This window comes from Cupressus sempervirens, chromosome 6 (assembly GCF_028749045.1).
Source record: "Cupressus sempervirens isolate cs-2001-9-10 chromosome 6, ASM2874904v1, whole genome shotgun sequence".
Lineage (NCBI taxonomy): Eukaryota > Viridiplantae > Streptophyta > Pinopsida > Cupressales > Cupressaceae > Cupressus > Cupressus sempervirens.
In genome coordinates, this window is record NC_143123.1 from 393314950 (window position 1) to 393334843 (window position 19894).

The 19894-nt window shown below is 36.9% G+C and overlaps 1 protein-coding gene and 1 long non-coding RNA gene across 4 annotated transcripts in view; one reads left to right on the forward strand and one right to left on the reverse strand.

The window, feature by feature from the left end:
* Window positions 1–19894, reverse strand: part of LOC149552716 (LYR family of Fe/S cluster biogenesis protein) — a 76841-nt gene that overhangs the window by 52510 nt on the left and 4437 nt on the right. The gene's annotated exons all lie outside the window — the stretch shown is intronic.
* On the forward strand, window positions 16796–17614 carry LOC149552717 (uncharacterized). The gene is made up of 3 exons (XR_016353370.1): window positions 16796–16850; window positions 16966–17118; window positions 17260–17614. It is a non-coding gene; the product is annotated as an uncharacterized LOC149552717 (long non-coding RNA).

The following is a 19894-nucleotide window of genomic DNA, read 5'->3' on the forward strand; positions in this document are numbered from 1 at the left end:
ATTTAATGCGGTTATGTTTAAATTGCATCCCTCATTATGTGCATTGTCACATGTCAGTGATATCTTCACTGATTATGTGTACCTCTTACCAAAAAACTCTGATTTTTGCAAACTGTCTTTTGTGTTTTTGCTCTTCAAATATGCATGTATTTGATATTTCAAAATATCATTCAGACATCTTTTCCTCTTTGAGATCTTATTGCTCATTGCTGGTTTATATTGTGCTCTGCTACACATATGATGTTGTTCAAAAGGTTTCAAGTATCAAACTTGTCCCTTTAATGTCCTTTGGATCAATCTCGGGAAATCATAGTGATTTATACTCCTCAAGCCAGTTCAGGAAACACTTTTGATAATATAAAGACTTCCAGAACCTTCTTAAGCAGCAAATATGAGAAGGCAGATTTTTGAACTATTGGAGAAGGGGTTCACAAGTGAGAGCATGAGCCCTTGTGCCACACCTGCTTTACTTTCACCTAAAAGGAGGCAAACGGAGAATGTGTGTAGACTCTAGAGCTATCAACAAAATCACGGCAAAGTATTAGTACCCCCTTCTAGAATGGATGGCTTGTTAGATTGTTAGTTGATGTCAGGATGTTTTTTCCAAGATTGATTTGAGAAGCGGTTACCATCAAATTTGAATCCAAGAAGGGGATGAATGGAAGGCAAAATTCAAGTTCAAGAATAGGCTATTAGAATGGTGGGCAATGCCTTTTGTAATGTCCAGTGCCTCTGCCACTTTATGCACACCATGAACCAAATATTTAGATCCTACATTGGAATGTTTGTTATAATCTATTTTAATGATATTGTAATTTTCAGCAAAAGCATGGAGAACACTTGAACACCTTTGAACGGTTTTTGATATTCATAAAAGGAACATATTATTTAAAAATCTTGAAAAATATGACTTTTGTACACATAAGTTCTTGGAAATGTGATTTTAGCAAAAGAAGTAAGCACGGATGCTAAAAAAGTTAAGGCTATACTTCATTGGCTACCCCTCAAAGCATTACAGAAATGAAGAGTATTCGTGGGCTAGCGAATTTCTACAAGAGGTTTTATAGAAATTTCAATGAAATGAGTGCTCCCTTGACCAATTGTATTAAAAAAAGTCTTTTTCTAGGACTCAAGCAACGTACTGGAGTTTTAAGTAGCTTAAAACAAAGGTGAAAGGAAGGTGGTTGAGGCCCTTATACTTGCCATACCCAAATTTCAGAGTTTTTTTACCAAGTGTGATGCTTTTACAATAGCCATGGGTCAAGAGGGCAAGCTGATTACCTACTTTAGTAAGTGACTAAATGGTGCCAAATAGGGGTATGCTACTTGTTGATGCAAATTTTATGACCCACCAAACAGTAGAACAAAATAGGAAAAATATCTTATCCTCTCTTAAACAAAGTCTCCTGTATGCTAAGATTGCAAGAAGATCATATGATGACTCGAAGATTCCTTCAACAATAGGTCTTGACCATGGATAAGCTCGGTGATTGATGTGATTTGTTGATAATCACAAGGGGCCTTACATATATTTACTTGGATTCATTTCAAGCCATATTGGATGTGGGAGCTACCTAAGGTTTTACAATGAAGTAAGTTTTTGTGTTTTCACAAAATATGCAGAAATGAAAGGGGATAGGGTTTAAGAATTTTGTTCTAATCCTAAGGGCAATGTTGACAATAGATGGTACTCTAATGGACAAATTCCTCAATTTAATGAGCTCTGCTTCGCCAAGTTATACAACCATGCGTGAATTAGTGCAATCTTAAAGGGTTATGCGAAAGATTTTCATACCACCACATACACCATCATAAAGAACAATTTATATGAATGCAAAAGTTAAACATATGCATGAAAGAGGTTTGGGCTAACTTTGCAAAATGATTAAGAACCACTAAAACGTCAAAAACATGAAGCAAAGGAATTCATCAAACCACCATCACATTCTCTATTGCAATCACAACACTTCAACTAAACTAAACTTAATCTAAATGGGGGAATTTTAGAGAGCACGCAAGCACCAAGACACATCAAGTATTCACCAAAATTCAACGAAAACTTTATTATCTCAGTAGCTCATAGCAACAATCTCGAAAAATCCTCTCTAACAAATGAGAAGTGAGACCTTTATATAGGTCCTAGATTACAACAAGTGCCCTGGATGATCACAATGACCGATGGCCCTGCTCATGCCACATCAACCCTAATTAGGGTTAGGTCAAAGAAAAAGGAATCTACATTAATGCAATAAGGAATCCACCATTATAGTGGGTAATTAAATGCCCACTATGCATGCTCGCTCAAGAAGAGTGGGGTGTAATAAATGTCCACCATGCATGTCCATTACTCGAAAAATGCTCAATCTTCCTTGAATAGATTATTCTCAATTCTATTCCCTGAATGCGAAGAATTTTGACTTGGAGAAGTTAGACTCCTCAATAAAGATAATTGGATGCCACGTAAGCTTGATTCCTTTCCAGCTGCATTTTTTAACTAAGATCCAACTTTGACTAACTTTTCTGAAAATCTCTCCTCGAACATTCCCATCTTCCATGTACCCGCTTGGAAATTTATCTCCCTGAAATGGATTGGAATCCCTTGCTGATGATTATGTCACTAAATTTCCTCATATTGAACTTCCTTCGCCATGTTCTTGGATTTTTGGATTTGAACTTTGATCTTTGAACTTAGAACGCCTGGGACTAGATCACTCAGCACTTGGATGTCTTTGATTTTGGGACTAGAATCTGGGACTTAAGTGTCTTTCTTGAATTTCTAGCAATGGAGCTTTCTCCTCCTGCAAAATAAAAATAATTGATATAAGAATCGTGCAATAAATTCACAATGAAACATATAGACCCGTTACATATTCTCTCTCTAGATAGATATTTTCTTACTCCAACAATTATATCTTTCTCTCTCCTTGCACCTTTCTCTTCTAATACTTTAAATTCACTTTATTGCACCTTTTCTTATGTTTTCCAAGAATTTGCCCTTTTTTGTTTATCATCATCAATCATTTCTCCAACCGTCGATGCACTCTTCAAGAGGGTGAAATTCGAGATATGGAGGAGAAATTTTCCAACACTTAGCCATTTTTTCTTCCATGAAGGAGAAATTTCCAACACTTGGCCATTTTTCCTTCCATGAAGAACAAATTTCCAACACTGATCCATTTTTTCTTCCAAGAAGGAAAAATTTCCAACACTTGCCGTTTTTTCTTCCATATAGGAGAAATTTCGAACACTTAGCCATTTTTCCTTCTATGAAGGAGAAATGTCCAACACTAAGCCATTTTTCCAAGATTTTAAAATTTCTTGTCGGCAGGAATTTTGAGTGGTCACAGATTTTGTCCATGATAGAAGAATTCCACAACCACCATTTTTCTCCAAGGCGAGATTTTTTGAGTGGTCATGAATTTTGTCCATGATGGAATAAGTTTGCAACAACCATTTTTCTCCAAGGCAAGATATTTTGAGTGATCATGAATTTTGTCCATGATGGAAGAAGTTTGCGACAACCATTTTTCTCCAAGGCAAGATTTTTTGAGTGGTCATGGATTTTGTCCATGATGGAAGAATTTCACAACCACCATTTTTCTCCTAGGCGGGCTTTTTTGAGTGGTTGTGGATTTTGTCCATGATGGAAGAATTCCGCAACAACCAGTTTTCTCCAAGGCAGGATTTTTTGAGTGGTCGTGTATTTTTTCCATGATGGAAGAATTCAGCAACAACCATTTTTCTCCAAGGCAGGATTTTTTGAGTGATCATGGATTTTGTCCGTGATGGAAGAATTCTGCAACGACCATTTTTCTCCAAGGCGAGATTTTTTGAGTGGTCATGGATTTTGTCCATGATGGAAGAATTCCGCAACAACCTTTTTTTCCAAGGCAAGATTTTTGAGTGTTCATGGATTTTGTCCATGATGGAAAAAATTTGTGACAACCATTTTTTTCTAATTTTTTCACGCCTTTCCACTTTTGGATATTTTAAGGGTGATTCCAAACTTAACCATTTTTTGTTTGACTACCTTGCTTGCTCATTCTTTTGGATATAGAAATGGATACCCTTTTGTCTCTTTATCAACCAGAGCTCACTAGTTTCCAAAATAGGCCTACCAAAAAAAGACTTTCTAAAAATAGTAAGTTGTCCAAAAGTCAAAATAAAGTTAATCCGAGAGGCAGTGAAATTTACTAGAAATAGACTTTCTAAAAATAGTAAGTTGTTCCAAACTCAAAATAAGATCAATCTAAGTGGCAGTTAAATTTACTAAAAACAGACTTTCTAAAAATAGTAATTTGTTCCAAAGTCAAAATAAGGTCAATCTAGGAGGCAGTGAAATTTACTAAAAATAGTATGTAAAGACACTCAATTCTCAGACAAGCAAATAGTTTACATTCTAGGAGCCATATGGACAACACTTTCCAGAGTAGGCCAATTTTACCAATTCTCATTTGAAAGAGGGGAACCTCAAAGGACCAAGCCCAAAACTACTAAGAACTCAAGCCAAAAGGACAAGACCAAGAGAGAAAGAGGGGGTCCCCATTTGTAATGGGGCAATGGTGTGAAAACTCCAAAACATCTAACTCCCACCCAATGAAATGTCTTGAACATTTCAAAGACAAATCTTGTGCTAAACCAAGAACCTTTGACTAACTCCACTTCCACGAATCCAACAACTAGGAAATGCACTCAAAATGAAAGAAACCACAAATTGGGCTAAGCACCTTCATCCTCGATTAGACACGTGTGTGTAAGTGTATTCATTCCCCGCTCGACAAGAACCTAGAAAGCCTCTCAAATCCATTGGACTTAGCTATGTTGATATCCTTACTTCAAAAGCATCATTGATAGAACCTCGTTGCCATTCAGGTGTCAACAGCCCCAACAAGATTATTGTTGTAGTCAACCACAAACATTGCTCTACTTTTAGTGTTTATTTTTATAGCATTGGTAGAGATATTCGCACATCTAGAGCCAAACCATTTCATTTTTCACTTTTTTCTTCTTTTTCTTTCTTCTCTCTTTTCAACCCTTTGCTTGGCTTACAAGAAGTGAAGCTCGTAGAGGGTTTGGCAAACCAAAGTGGCGCTGAAGCAAGTGTATGATTTTTACTAATCCCACTATCACCTCGAGAACTCTCAAAGCACTCAAAGCAATTAAGTGTGAGCAAAATGTTGTAACGAAAAGACTTGGACACCTCAAACCAATGAAAGAATTCAATCCAAATTTAGTACGAATCCTTTTTACATGACGAGGTTATTAGGAATCCAATCTCCATTTCAAGGAACTAGAAAAAGAGATATCCAGAAAATATACTAAACAAATCCACTAGGAGAATTACCAGAGTGTGTTGTCTAACACCCTGCCTTTCTCACAAATTTGGATCCCCCTAACTAAACTAACCAAGAAGGCAACTAAACTAAAGGAGGCTAGACGACTAAAGGAAACAACTACTAAACCACTCAGGTCAAATGACTCAAGGAAAACCTATAGACTGATTCTTTAAAGCAAACAAAGCCCTAGAACTAACCACGTCACTCAAAGAAATCAAAGTCAAATAACTTGGGGGAAATTAACTTCCCAGCTCAACAAGGAAACAACTACTCTAACCAATAGAAAGGAAACCTACTCTAACCCTCTGGAACCAAGTGGTTCAAGACAAACCTACTCTAACTATGTACTAGAATCCCGAAGGGATGACACAAACCAAAATAATATACACTTGATCTAACATGGTTTTTCAAGAGTAGCAAGGCTTTGTTAAGGATTCTCAGTTTGGCATTTTTATCCTTGTACTCTGAAATAATTAGTACCTTATTTTCAAGCTCATAAAAATTATTGTGCAAGACCAACAATTGAGGCAATTCATGTGGTCCATGGTCAATCCAAACGCAATTTTTCTTTCCTAAACCTCCATAGTCAAAATAATAACTATCAAAATTTTCAACATTAGAAGCAAGGCAAGAAACAATTTGGCATGTCTCAAGTGGTAATTTATGTTGAAATCCTCATTGATTATTCACAACTTCAAGAGGTCGCAGGTGGTGATGGATTCCTCCTCTGGTGGAAGCATTGAACTTATGGGTTACAATCAAGCCCTTGGAATACTGCTTTAGGTAGCTTCTCCTTATATAGCACAAACCATGCATCCTTGTGTGTATTACTAAGTGCATCCTAAAAATCAAGGATTCCTTGATGAAGTCTACTTCATTTATCTTCCCAAGTTGTTTGAATGCAATATCCAATTGTGACATCAACCCAAATTGTTCTTCATCATCCTCACCTATAGTGTTGCATGTAGATTTCTCTTTAGGAATATCTTGCAATTCTCTATGTAGAATCTCATCAAGCATAGCATTTTAGCGACAGAAAGGAAGATCATCCAACATCTTCATGAATTCATCATTAAATTCAATATCAAGTGGTACTGTTTCGGGAGGTCAAAGTTGATGGTGAACCATGTCACTTGTAGTAACTTGATCATCTTGAAATACATTTGGCAATGAATCAACTTCCTTCATGATATTGTTTAGTATCCTCCCAAAGGTTGCAATATCTTTAATGGTTTTGTCAACTTATTCCCTATACCTTGACTCATCTGTAATAACTTGAATTTCCTCGTTCAACCTATCCACTCGATTGCCTTCCATTTCAAGGGTATGTGAAATTTCTTGCAAGTCATCCTTAAGAGTTCGACTTTGTAGCATGAGTGAAAGTTCACCAAGGACCACCTACTCAAACTTGTGGTGATTTTCTTCTAGTTCTTCATTATGTTGATCTATGTCTTCTATGTATCCCCTTCCTTTAATGAAATTGATTGTGTCCTTGATTTTCTTTTCAACACCTTCTTGTGAAGTAATGTGTGAAAGTTCTTCCTCTTGATTATAATTGTCATTATACTTAGCCACGCTTCCTTGATGCAACTGATTTCTCTCTTCAACATTTAGTTCCCAACTTGAGTGATGACTGCCACCTTCCTTTGACATCCAATTTGGGAGCTGCATAGATATCTCCTCATACCAACCCATTTGGAACTTGATCAAGTCAATGGTATCTTGACAAGATGGGCAAGTAAAGTATGAATGTGAAAGGCTATGCACACCACCAAGTATTTCCTCCATATCCACTTCTTGGTTTCCTATTGATATCTTCTTTGAACTCGGATAAGTCTTCTTCTGAATTGACAAGCACTACAGGCTCATATACATGTAAAAAAAAATCCTTCTTGTAATGCCAAGACAGTGGTTGATGTGATTTGTTGATGATTACAAGGGGCCTTACATATGTTTACTTAGATTCATTTCAAGCCATACTGGATGTGAGATCTATCTAAAGTTTTTGCAATGAAGTGCTTTTTTGGAAGGTTTTCACAAAATATGCAAAAATAAAATGGGATAGGGTTTAGAGATCCTAATCTATTCCTAAGGGCAATGATGACAATAGATGGTCATCTGGTGGACAAATTCCTCAATTTACCAAGCTCTACTTTGCCAAGTTATACTACAACTACATGTAAACTGGTGCAATCTTCACAATGGTTATGCCAAATATTTTCATACCACCACATACACCATCATAAAGAATAATGCATATGAATGATAAAAGTTAAACATATGCATGATAGGGGTTCAAGCTAACTTTGCACAACGATTTAGAATCGCTAAAACGTCAAAAGTATGAACCAAAGGAATTCATCAATACACCATCACATTCTCCATTGCAATCACAACACTTTAACTACACTTAATCTAAGGGATTTCAAGAGAACAAGCAAGCACCAAGACATGTCAAGTATTCACCAAGCTTCAATGAAAACTCTAATATCTTAGTAGCTCTTAGCAACAATCTTAGAAAATCCTCCCCTTTTACAAATGAGGAGTGAGGCCTTTATATAGGTCCTCGATTACAACAGATGGCCCAGAAGATCACAATAACTGATGGCCCAGATCATGCCACATCATCCCTAATTAGGATTAGGGCAAAGAAAAGGAATCTACATTAATGCAATAAGGAATCCACTACTATAGTGGTTAATAAATGCCCACTATGCATGCTTGTTTAGGTAGTGGGGTGCAATAAATGACCACTAAGAACACCCACTATGCATTAAATGCATCTATCCTTGATTCCCCCGCTTGAAGGCATGGAATTGATCCAACACTGTCTCCAACTCTTCTGTACTGATGCTTGGTGCCAACTCTTGCTTGAATCTAGAACTGCAACTGCTCTTTCTGCCTTTCCCAAACTTTCCTCCCAATCTGGTAGCAAGTCCTGAGTGGTGTGAATGTATTTGAGAAGATGGAAAAGTTCTCAAAATCATCTCTTTCAAAAACATTCAACTAAAAGAAATCCTCTAACTTGACTTTCAAATTATCCATTGTCATTTCATCCTCTACCAATCTCTGTGATAACAAGGATGCAACTATGTTGGACACCCCTTGCTTGATGTTGTCAACAACCTTCTTCCATCGAACGGATTCCTTGGTGAAGCTCTCAAACATTTCCTTAGCTATGATCACTACATTGTACCATCAAAGGAAATCATAATGTCTCCTTCACTAATAACTCGATCATCGATCAATGCTTGCTTTGGGGTCTCCATCAGATTGTGAATATCGGAAATCATTTCATCTTGGTAAATATGCTCATATTTTCATGATTCCTCCATGCACTAGATCCTACAGGGTACAGCTAATGCCCTAGTATGTAATTGCACCAGTTCTTTTGCATGTTCGAATGCTTCCTCCTAAATTCCTTCAACCCAAACCTTTGTACCTTGAGCAATCAGCTTGATCCTATCAATATCATCAACTGCTTTAGCTGAAACACCTGTCATAGGAACAAATGATGGACCTTCCTCGCTTACTGGACAAGGCAGGTTGTTAATGTACTAACACAAGACTTTGATTTCTACTTTTTGTTTTTGTCATCCATCTTCTAGCTTCTCCAGTCTATCTTTCAAAGCCTGCGTAGAGTCATCAAATTCTTCTATGATTTGTTCTCGAGAGGCACAATCAAGATTGATTTCCGTGACATGGTACTCATCTAGAGCAATCTGATTATTACCCTTGCCAACTATAGGAGTTCCAATCTGCAAAATCCTGGACCCCGATTCTCCTCTGACAATCTTAGTGAATCTTTTTGCTTTCCTTTGCTCATCGGATCAGTTTGCTCGGTCCAAAATTTCTTGTAATTCAATTGTCGGAACCACCCTTTGTTGAGTCTTTTGAATTCATTGGTTTAACCACTCTACAATAGGTACACTCTAGGGTCCTAGGATCACCAATTGTTCTTTCCTTTGCTTGAAAGTTGATCTCCTAATCACCTCCTAGACTATCCACTGTCACTTCAAGAGTTGCAACTTCAACATTTGAAATATGTATTGCTACTGCAGGAGCTTCTTCCTCTTGTGCACTAGCCTCATCGTCCATCATTTCTCATTCTAAGATTGCAATGGGACTTTCCTTCATAGCTTTATCTTGATCTCTTCCTCTCCCTTGCATGGATTTTTCATAGGCATTTATACTCAATCTGTCATGTACTGGCCTGGCCAAATTTTCTTCTCGCTCAAATCTCCTTATACTTGTCTCTACTTCCTACTTTTCAAATGTTTTCATCTCCTTAACACTAGGAGTGTAACCCAAAAAAGACGAAGCATTTCTTGATTTCTACTTCTTCTATTGAGGCTCTTGGATGCCTTTCTCACTCCTAGGATGATTTTCTCAAGTTACCTCTTTCCTTTTCTTGGTCTCTACACCTTTTGATGAGTTTCTCTTTCTTCAACAATCCCTTTAGATATTTGCCCTGATCTTTCATCTTTGAGCAGTCGGTGACCAATCAATCTATACGTGAATCCATTTGCTGGTGCAACAAGTTTTTCAAGCTTATGATCAATCCACTATTTTGTAAAATCCAAGACTGGCTTTGAAAGAGCATCCAGATCTGTAACTTCTTTCTTTTGCCAATCATATGGATGGACGGTCATTTCTAGATTGAACCCTTTTTGCATCACATTTGGATCCTCCATCTGATCAGGAACCTGGAATATGTTACATGCTCTGATAATGCTCAATGGCAATCTTGAATGCATCTTCTTTCTAATCTCATGATCATTCGCAGCATTTGCCCAAAAATTCTCAAGGTGGACTTTATGTTGGTACTTTGATCCCACTACTGATGTAATCTTATTGTAGGGATCAAAATCAGACCTTTGCAGATAAAGGGGAAGACAAAAGAAATGGAGTTCATCTGATGATCTCTTAGCCGACTTCAGACATGGGCATGTCATAGTTTTTCCTTCTCCAATGGAAATTGGGAGCTGCAATCCCAACTTTCTCTTCCCTTTTTGAATCTTGTCATAGACTGTGAGTTGTTGAGTTAGTTCTAACAAGACCATCTTATCTATTGGGTTACCTTGGAAGTTTGTACAGCTCCACGAAGAATCCTTGAACTCAAATATATGAAAAGGTGGGAAATCAGATGAACCAAGCACCATGGTTCAAGAAAATGGCTTATCTCAAATGACTACGGTGCTTGGTTCATCCAATACTCATCTATCTATGTGTACTGTATGTGTCTTTCATGTTGTGACTACAAGATCCAAATCCAGGATTGTATTATTGAGTAAAGATATATTAAGTAAGATGTAAGCCTAACCCTAATTTGTTGCAATTGTGATTTTAGGGAATATACTAGGGATATATATATGGTTAGTCAAGTCGCATTGTATTCATAAAATATAAACATATTGGAGGAAGAAATTGATGAGTCTGCTTGAAGCCATTTCTACAACAAGCCTATGTGTTGATGTCTACCACATCCCTCTTGCTTGGCCGCTTGTACCTACTTTCTCCAATCATGTCTTGTCTCCCTACAAATAGTTTCCATCTTGTGGAGTCAAGCAAAGGTCGTAAGAGGTTACTTGACTCTATAAGTGCCATCTTTGTCCTAAGCCACAATGGTCCTTCTAGGATGGCCTATTTATGAGCCTGCTTGCCACCCTCTTTTACACCTCAGGCCCTTTCTTTGGTAAGGTGGTTTTCAGACATATAAGATATGGAATTAGGAGGCATCATAAGATGCCTTAAGATAGTTGCTCTCCCATCCTGCAACCCCTCTCCATTCTTACATGGTTGAAGATCTTCAACAATCCCTCAACATTGAGGTTGGAAGGAAATTAAAATAGGGTGCCCTTAGTTGTTCTCTCCCTTTCATAGTGCAATAGGGTGCCCCACGAACCGTTCTCCCTACTTGCCACTATAGAAAGGTGCCCTAAAGCTGCTCTCTCTTAATGTAGATTCCTTCTTTACCTTTTGATGTACTATTAAAGTGCTGTTATGTACTTTATTTTTTATTCCTCCGATGCTTGAATGATTGACTGTATGTATCTAACCATTAGATGATTAAAACTTGATTCTTCAATACTGTTTCCTCCACTCTATTTATCCCTTATTTGACAGATTGATGTTGCTGCTGAGTATATATTTGTGCTGCTGATGATTGATGGTGTTTGATGAACTGATCTGGTCTTTTGGGTCAGTGCTTGTGATCCTTAGTTCAACACCGCTCTTCCAAGAAGTCATCTCCTTTATACATCTATACCTCTCTTTGAAGAGGGGTGTCTCTTTATATGGAGATAACACTCTGAATCGACATATCCATTATTAACAAACCCTTTTCATTACACTATTCCTCTTCCATAACAGCTGCACATTAAGCATATTAAATGTTCCCCTTATTGCTGTCTTTGATTAATTACATTTATCATTGCTTTCCTTGTTATCTCTGCTCATCACTATGTCACCATTGTCTTAACCTTACCCCTGCTCATTAGTTTGTCACCAATACTTATCGCTACTTATAACTGATTATATGTTAGCTGATTGGGTCAATCTTCCCTGCTGATTAGCTGGCCTGCTCTTATATTTTATTTTCCTTTATATCTACTCTTAATCGATGCCTTATACTCAAATTTGCCCTTTAATGAGTATTGATTGCTAAGAGAACACTAATTATATATCCCTTGAATCATAGCACAATGTATCCCTTTTAATGCTTGGAATGATCCTACTTTATACTTTATTGGTGGAAGGGTCGACACATTTCATAAGGATTGGTCCGCCTCACAATAGGTGTGTGATAATCATGCCCAAGGCCTTACTTAGAATTAGTATATTCAATCTAAGGATTATTCTCTCCACCATGAAGTGCATTTAATTTGTCAACCCAAGGACGTATACTTGAAATGGTCAACACAGTATGTGCACTAGGTTTCTTAAGGAGTCATTATGCTTATGTTGCAGGAAAGTAAAATACAAAGAAAGAATCTACACTAGTGCTGCAAGAAATTAACACACTTAACTCTTCACTAAAATGAATGCTGGAAATGCAATTAAATGCTGACTTATATTCCAACTCAAACCATCCACTGTAACTGTTCTTGCAACTGCTGCAGGAACACTCACAAAGTATGATGCTATAGGAAGAAACTTACAACTTCTACTTGAAATACTAGAAATGTTGGAAGTAAATCTACACTACTCTAGTCTAATCCACCTCCCAAGTGGGCCCCCTTGGTCGGCTTCTGCTAATCTACTAACACAAAATGTAAACCAAGAATTATTTCATTATATTCCAAAATTCTTTACATAAGAACAATACATAAAACTGTAAAACAATTCACTATGAGAGTCAAAAATTTATTTTCATAAACTTTCTTCCAACCTTTAAAAACTATCGATCCAATCCCTATAAATAGAGGATCGACACTTATTCTAAAACAGGAAAGAAAACAAACTGACTACAAATCTGCCAGAGAAAAAGAAGGAAAAATAACAATTCATGGTAGAAACAATAAAGTCTGGATAACCAATTCGACACAATAGCAAACACAAAGGGAATATAGCAACTTTTTATCCTTGCATTCCTGGAATAATAGCTCCTCCTTTGTAGCGGCTGTGTCTCTTGATACCGTTATGGTTCTTCCACCGCGACTGGACTTTAATGTTCCTCCTTAAATGTTGTCGACCATCTCCAGCTTCTTCCCTATCAGGTTAGTTATGATGCAAAAATATTTGCAAATAAGCATAATCAAGTTAAATCCAAATATTAGAACACACACTATGATGGTTATATGAAATATTGCATTATATGTATAATATTGGCAAAATATGACATACTATCTAACCATAGGTTAACGGTTCTATCTGGACTTAATCATAAGTTCAACTAAACATAAGTGCACAAATGTCTTGGCAATATTAAAACAGAGTATTTAAAATTATCATAAAATAGAGGCAATAATTAGTCTTGTCAAGGATTGCGTAACCTTTTCTCATCGTTGCTTTTCAGCATAATATATTATTCGCCAAATTGATCTCCCTTGGATCTCCTCAAATGAAACATTCTCCCCTTTATATATTTCAATATGAGGAAGAGTCCCACCCCTTCACCATGTCTGCCCCCTTTGCAAGGGTCACAAGCTTTCACAATTAGCACCTTCTAAAAGAATCATAACCTTCCACTATTTGTGCCCTTTGAGAGAGTTGCAACCTTTAATAATTACCACTCTTTGAAAGAGTCACAACCCTTCATCATTGCTGCCCTTTAAAAGAGACAACCTTCCATTATAATCAACCTTTGGAAGAGTCAAAACCCCTCATCATTTCTATTTATTTAACCATTTTCTTATTTTCTTCTCATTCCTCTTTTCCCTTCTATTAAAGATTCACATCTTCCACCCTTTCTTCCTTCCTCCCTGCTTATTCCCCCTTTCAAATGAAGTTCTCTTCTCCCTTTTATATCTCATGTTTGAGTGATTCACAACTTTTCATCTCATGCCTTTTGAGTTTGACAATTCATTAAACTTAACTAAAATTTAGTTATGGCTAAAATTTAGTTATGGTTATATCTAAATGTATTCCTTTATATTTATGGTTTAAATTTATCTTTATTCTTTTACATTTTAATTTGACTATTACCTTATTAAATCCCATTTCAAAAAGGGCACATTACGTTTTGTGTTGGGATTACATTGTACTCGGTCAAATAATGATTCAATATTTATTGTTGTAGATCAATTCTCAAAGATGGCCGCCTTTATTCCATGCAAAAAAACTGCAGATGTGTAATGACCCCTTTTGGAGGTCATTCGTTTTTTGTGACTTTTTCTTTTCTTTGTATCATTTTTGCCATATTTCTCTGATATGGTGATATAAACATATTATTAGCATTCGCATTGTTGCTTAAAATGATGAAGATATGACCATTGTTCTGAATATCTGATCATACTTTGTATGCAATGATGATGATATTGTCCTAATTGTTAGATTTAATTGTATATAATTGAATTTGCCCAATAAGGCTGTCGGACCAATGAGGGATCAAAATATAGATTGGTAGAAGGACAATAATAATTGATGCCTAGTGTAGGAAATGTTATCTGGCATATATTCTGTTATATGTTTCTTATAATATTTCTCAGCAAGGGGCCTCTGGTTTGATGGCAAGAAATGTTGGTTATAAGTTATAACCCAACAGCTCCGGTATAATTTCAGGAACATCTCAACTCATTGTCAAAATCTCGAAGGAGATTTTGAGATAGGAGATCATGTAGTACCCACAATACATAAATGTTATCTATACACTCGTGCTCACTGTGATACGGAGCTACTAGGAATTGCAACTCTAATTTATACCAACCGGAGTATTATTACTGACTGTAGATCATCTCAAATGTGTTGTTCATTGGTTAGTGCTTCGCTTATTGTTATTCAAGATGTCTGGACTGCTACATTGTAGTGTCTACATTTGTAGCATCTCTAGAAATCGATGTGTTACATCTGGGCTGAATGTCTACCTTTCATATATCTCCTGAATATGTGAATAATCTATCTTCACTACTTTTATGTTACCTGGTGTTGGTTGTATTTGATAACCCCGATGCTTGTATTGCCTCTATCTTTAAACTAATGAAATGTTTGTCGAGGTCCCTTTGTTTTGTAACATTGTTATATCTTGCTTACAGATTTGGGGTTGACAACCAAATATTCATCCTTCGTGGAGTGTCCTGTTCATATGGTTTGATGATGTTCACGTTGGAGGATTCACGTGTTGGCCTTCTTTGTATGCCCGTTCCCTTCCATTACTTATCTGCTTCCGTCTGTGATTCTTTGATGTATTTTCCAATGCGTTGATATATTATATATATGAGTATATTCCATAGTTCCAAAAATCGCCGAAATCGCGATATGATTCATGGCTCACGATTTTTTTGGAATCGGAAATCGCTGGTGGTGATTTTTTCCTATGAATCGCCAAAATCGGCGATTCATGGCAAAAATCGCCAAAATCGCCATCGTGAATCTCCAAAAATCGGCCGCGGCAGCAAGGATAGAAAGTTCAATTTTTAAAAAAAAACACATGTTTTATTTGCTTTCTAAGTTGACTTTCCTCTTTGTTATAACCCTAAAGAGCCTTCTATTTGCTTAGTATGAGTAGAAGAGAGGAAGAGTGAGAGAGAAGAAGAGAAAAAAGAATCCATAGGTTTCCAACCGGCAAGAAGGAAGAGCACCAAAGAGATCAGAAGTCCATCTGGGGAGGCCATAAATTGCATTGGGAGCATTAAGGAGTCAATATCAACACTCCTCAACTCATTTGCAAGAGGTAAGTGTTGGTTTTTTTTTTGCATGTTAGTGTAGTATGCATTTTTTGTTAAATTTTTTTAGTGTTCATTAGCAAATCTTGAATGTTTTTTATTTTTACTAAATTGCAAACTAGGGTTTGTTGTTTTGTAGTTTTTGTTTATTAGTTGCAAACTTTGATTTTTTACATGAATTTTTTTATTGCAGCAGCCCTTTGCTTTCATTTTCCAATTTCCACAATGGGTAAAAAAGATGAATGCTGGAAATATAATGAAGAGTTTCCTGGGAGAACCAAATATCAAAGAAAAAATAAATTCGGGAGGTATCTATAGATTGAAATACCACATTGCTGGCATACCTAGCCATGATGTCACAGTTTGCACTCATCAAACCGCTGAGGCAAAACGCTCTTGTTTAGTGGCATTAGAAAAAATTGAACAAGACAAGTTTACTAAGAAAATGCAACTTGAAGGGTTAAGAGGTATTGGCTCCCGTGCTCCCACATCCGCAACCGCATCTACATCTGCAAGTGCATCTGCATCAGCTTCCGCATCCGTAGGTTGTGTTGGAGAGGGTTCTTCTAGGCCTCCTTTTCATCCTAGTGCTAGTGCTCATGTGAGTGTTAGTGGTAGTCGGTTTCATACTGAGACAGAGTCCAACACCAACCTATTGCGGCCTAGAGTGCGGAAAAACAGAATGGATAGTTACTTTGTGCCCCGCACTACTCTGGCTCCCAACCCACGCTTGAGGGCATGGGTTTGAACAAGGAGATTCATGATGCTGCCAGAAAAGAGATTTGCAAATTCTGGTACTTTTGCAACATTCCATTTATTGCAGCCAGGTAATTGATTCTTTTTTCTTTGTTATCTTCAAAGTTAAAGTTAAAAGTAAAAGTAAAACTTTAATTATATCTACTTGTTTTATGATTTTAGTTTTTGACATCTAAATTTCTAATCAATATCATTATCTATTTGTGACAGGACTCCTTATTGGCAGAACATGATAGATGCAGTTACCATTTGTGGTCCGAGGTTTAAAGCCCCAACTGAGGCTGAGTTGAGTGGATACCTCCTGGAGGAAATGGTTGAGGATATGAGGCATGAGCTTGAGGACAACCGAAAGGAGTGGATCGAAAAGGGTTGCACCATGATGGTTGGACAGATAGGAGGGGAAGAACACTCCTCAATTTTCTTGTATCCTGTGGAGGTGATTGATCATTCTACTTTCCTACATACATAATTTTGAATCGTGATTGACTATTTCAAATTTTGATTTGTTGATTCCTAATAGTAATTATAATTCGTTGTTTTGTTACTTGTAGGATATACCATGTTCCTCAAATCCATTGATGCTTCTGCTCATGTAAAAAACGCCACATACTTATGTGAGGTTATTGAGGAAGTTATAGCAGAGGTGGGGGAACAACATGTGGTGCAAGTGGTGACGGATAATGCAGCAAGTTATGTTGCTGCAGGTAAACTTTTAACTTTTTAAGTTTTGAAAATAAATTTATTTGAATTTTGAACTTTTTCTAATTCTAACTTAGAATTTCTAAGTTTCCTAAGTTCTAACATGTTTGAAATTTGAATTTCTAATTATCTTAAAATTGTTGTAGGCAAACTTTTGATGGAGAGGCACCCCACCATATTTTGATCCCCTTGTGCAGCACACTGCCTTGACCTCATGTTGGAGGAAATTGGCAAACTAAAATAACCCCGACAGGTTATTGCCTCTTTTAACACCAAAAACTCAAACTTTAAGGGTTAGACATTTCGTCAAACACTTCGTTGACAAGCTCTGATACCACTGAAATAACCCCAATAGGTTATTAATTCTTCCCACAACAAATTTCTCTATCCTTCAATTGTTTATCATTTCGTCAAACATTTTACAAGCAAGCTCTGATACTGAAATAACCTTTCTGAGATGACCCTTGCTTATTAAATCGATATTGTTACTGATATGACACTGGAGACTTACTTTTACTAAATAATTGAGTCTGTGCTATTCCGATTTTGAAGGCAAAACACATAGAATGGGCAGGCTAAAATATTTTCTTCATTTATTAATAACTATGAGATACTGATGTTACAATAGCAAAAACATATAATAGATATGAAAAGCCAAGAGTTTGCTCGAATCTTTGAACCTTGTTTTGCTGCCAATTATCATGGCATATTTGATCTTCAGAAGATGGCCAAGGTCGAAGTAAATATCAAGTCCCTGAATATATGCTTGAGTTGTCCGGTTGGGCTGCTGTCACTGTTTAACCCGCACGGAATCATCTCATGTTTAGCGGATGAGCAAAACAGATGGTAATCACAGTTATTTCCAACTGTTTGATAAAACACCTTATCGGCACCTATGACAAATCGCGCTTGCGACCTCCAACAAGACTATTGCTGCCAACTCCCTTATCCGTATGCAATTACCATCGGTCTGAGATTTCCGAGTGTTGGAAGCTGGTGGTCGGGATTGAGCCTCAGATATTCGATTGCCAATTTTTGCGAGTCTTGCGCAGATCTTCTGGTTACTATATTTCTGTCTTTGCTCTAAACTCACCTTTGACCTTCCGCAAGGAACCAATACATACACTATGCGATGATATATTTAATAATGGCACCTGAAACGATTAAATCGTTTACCCCCCCTACCTGATCAACCTTGTTTCTTCTCTTGTGCAAACAGAAGCTGCCCGCAGTCGAAGTTAATGGGTTTGTATCGCTGATGGATTCCCACTACTGGAGCGGTAGCCTGGAGTCGCACCAATTTTTTTAAAGCCGACGCTGGAGGTTATCATACTTCCTTCAATACACCCGCAACTTCCCCAGTCCTGCGATATTTACTAATATTCGAACAGTGACAGAAATGCATGAAAGGAAGACGCCTGGCTTGGAAAAATGCAGATTTGCCAGACACCACAGCATAGAACACATGAAGACCACATGAATGTCTGCTGAAAATCCTGAGCAATCGAACAATATCTTCAAACAGAATAATACGCCGTTCCCTGATATAGTTATGCAGCGAATGTCCCTAGATTAGTCATTGCTCATCATTGCTTCACCATAGATGATCTTTGCAACAAATCCTCAATTCTGCCCCTGAACCGATGATCTGAATCAAATCCTTCAATGAATAGTGATACAAGAACTACAAATTGGCCTTAAGCCGCAGATAATTGCCCTGATGAAATGACTGAATGTCACCTCCAATCTGCAATAATTCAGATGATATTTCACACCCTCAAAATTGCGTACCGATTGAGAGTTATCGTTCTCAATGGCCAACTGTGACAATTGCAGAAACCCTAGGTTCCACAATGCACCTGTGATTAAATCACAATATGAAATCAAAGAGATAAAACAACTGCTTGATTCGAATGGAGCCCCGAGGTGCCTATTTATTCTTTTCTCTCCACCTTCTCCAGAGACTTCTAGAACATTTCTGATTTTATCTCTTAAGTGACTTTATTAAATATTTTATAATCCAAGTCACTTTATTAAATTAATTAAATATAAAGTTATCTTTTAATATTTATTTATTTGATAACTTTATAAGTAATTAACTTAATATCATTTATTTATTTAATTAAAATAATTAATTAGTCGTCCTCATCAAATATTCATTATTTTGGACAACCAAGTTAATCAAATTAATTAATCAGACTGCCACCGAAAATTGGGGACATGACACAAACTTGAGTGGGTCAAGTCATGTGTGGAAAGGGCAAAAAACATATGCAAGTTTATTTATAATCATTCATTTGTCCTTAGCACAATGAGGAAGTACACAGGAGACAAAGAGTTAGCTCGTCCAGGGATCACGAGGTTTGCCTCGAATTTCATCACCTTGCAGTCCTTGTTGACATCAAGGGATGATTTGAGGAGCATGTTTGTTGGGCGGGAGTGGATTTCATCTTCCTATGCTACGACCACTGCAGGGATAGATGTGGTGGATTGCATATTTGATGATGATGGTTTTTGGAAACCTACTAGAGAAATCCTTAAGGTAATTTTATTGCAATTTAACATTTAATATTTTACAGTTTACTATGCTAATTGTTTAATGATTTAGTTTTACCTTAAGTTATATTATTGAATTATTCTATGTTTAAGTTTTGACTCAAATTTATGTTTTACTTTATATGTAGGCCTTTATATTATTGAATTATTCTATGTTTAAGTTTTGACTCAAATTTTTGTTTTACTTTATATATAGGCTACTGAGCCCCTTGTATCTCTCCTACG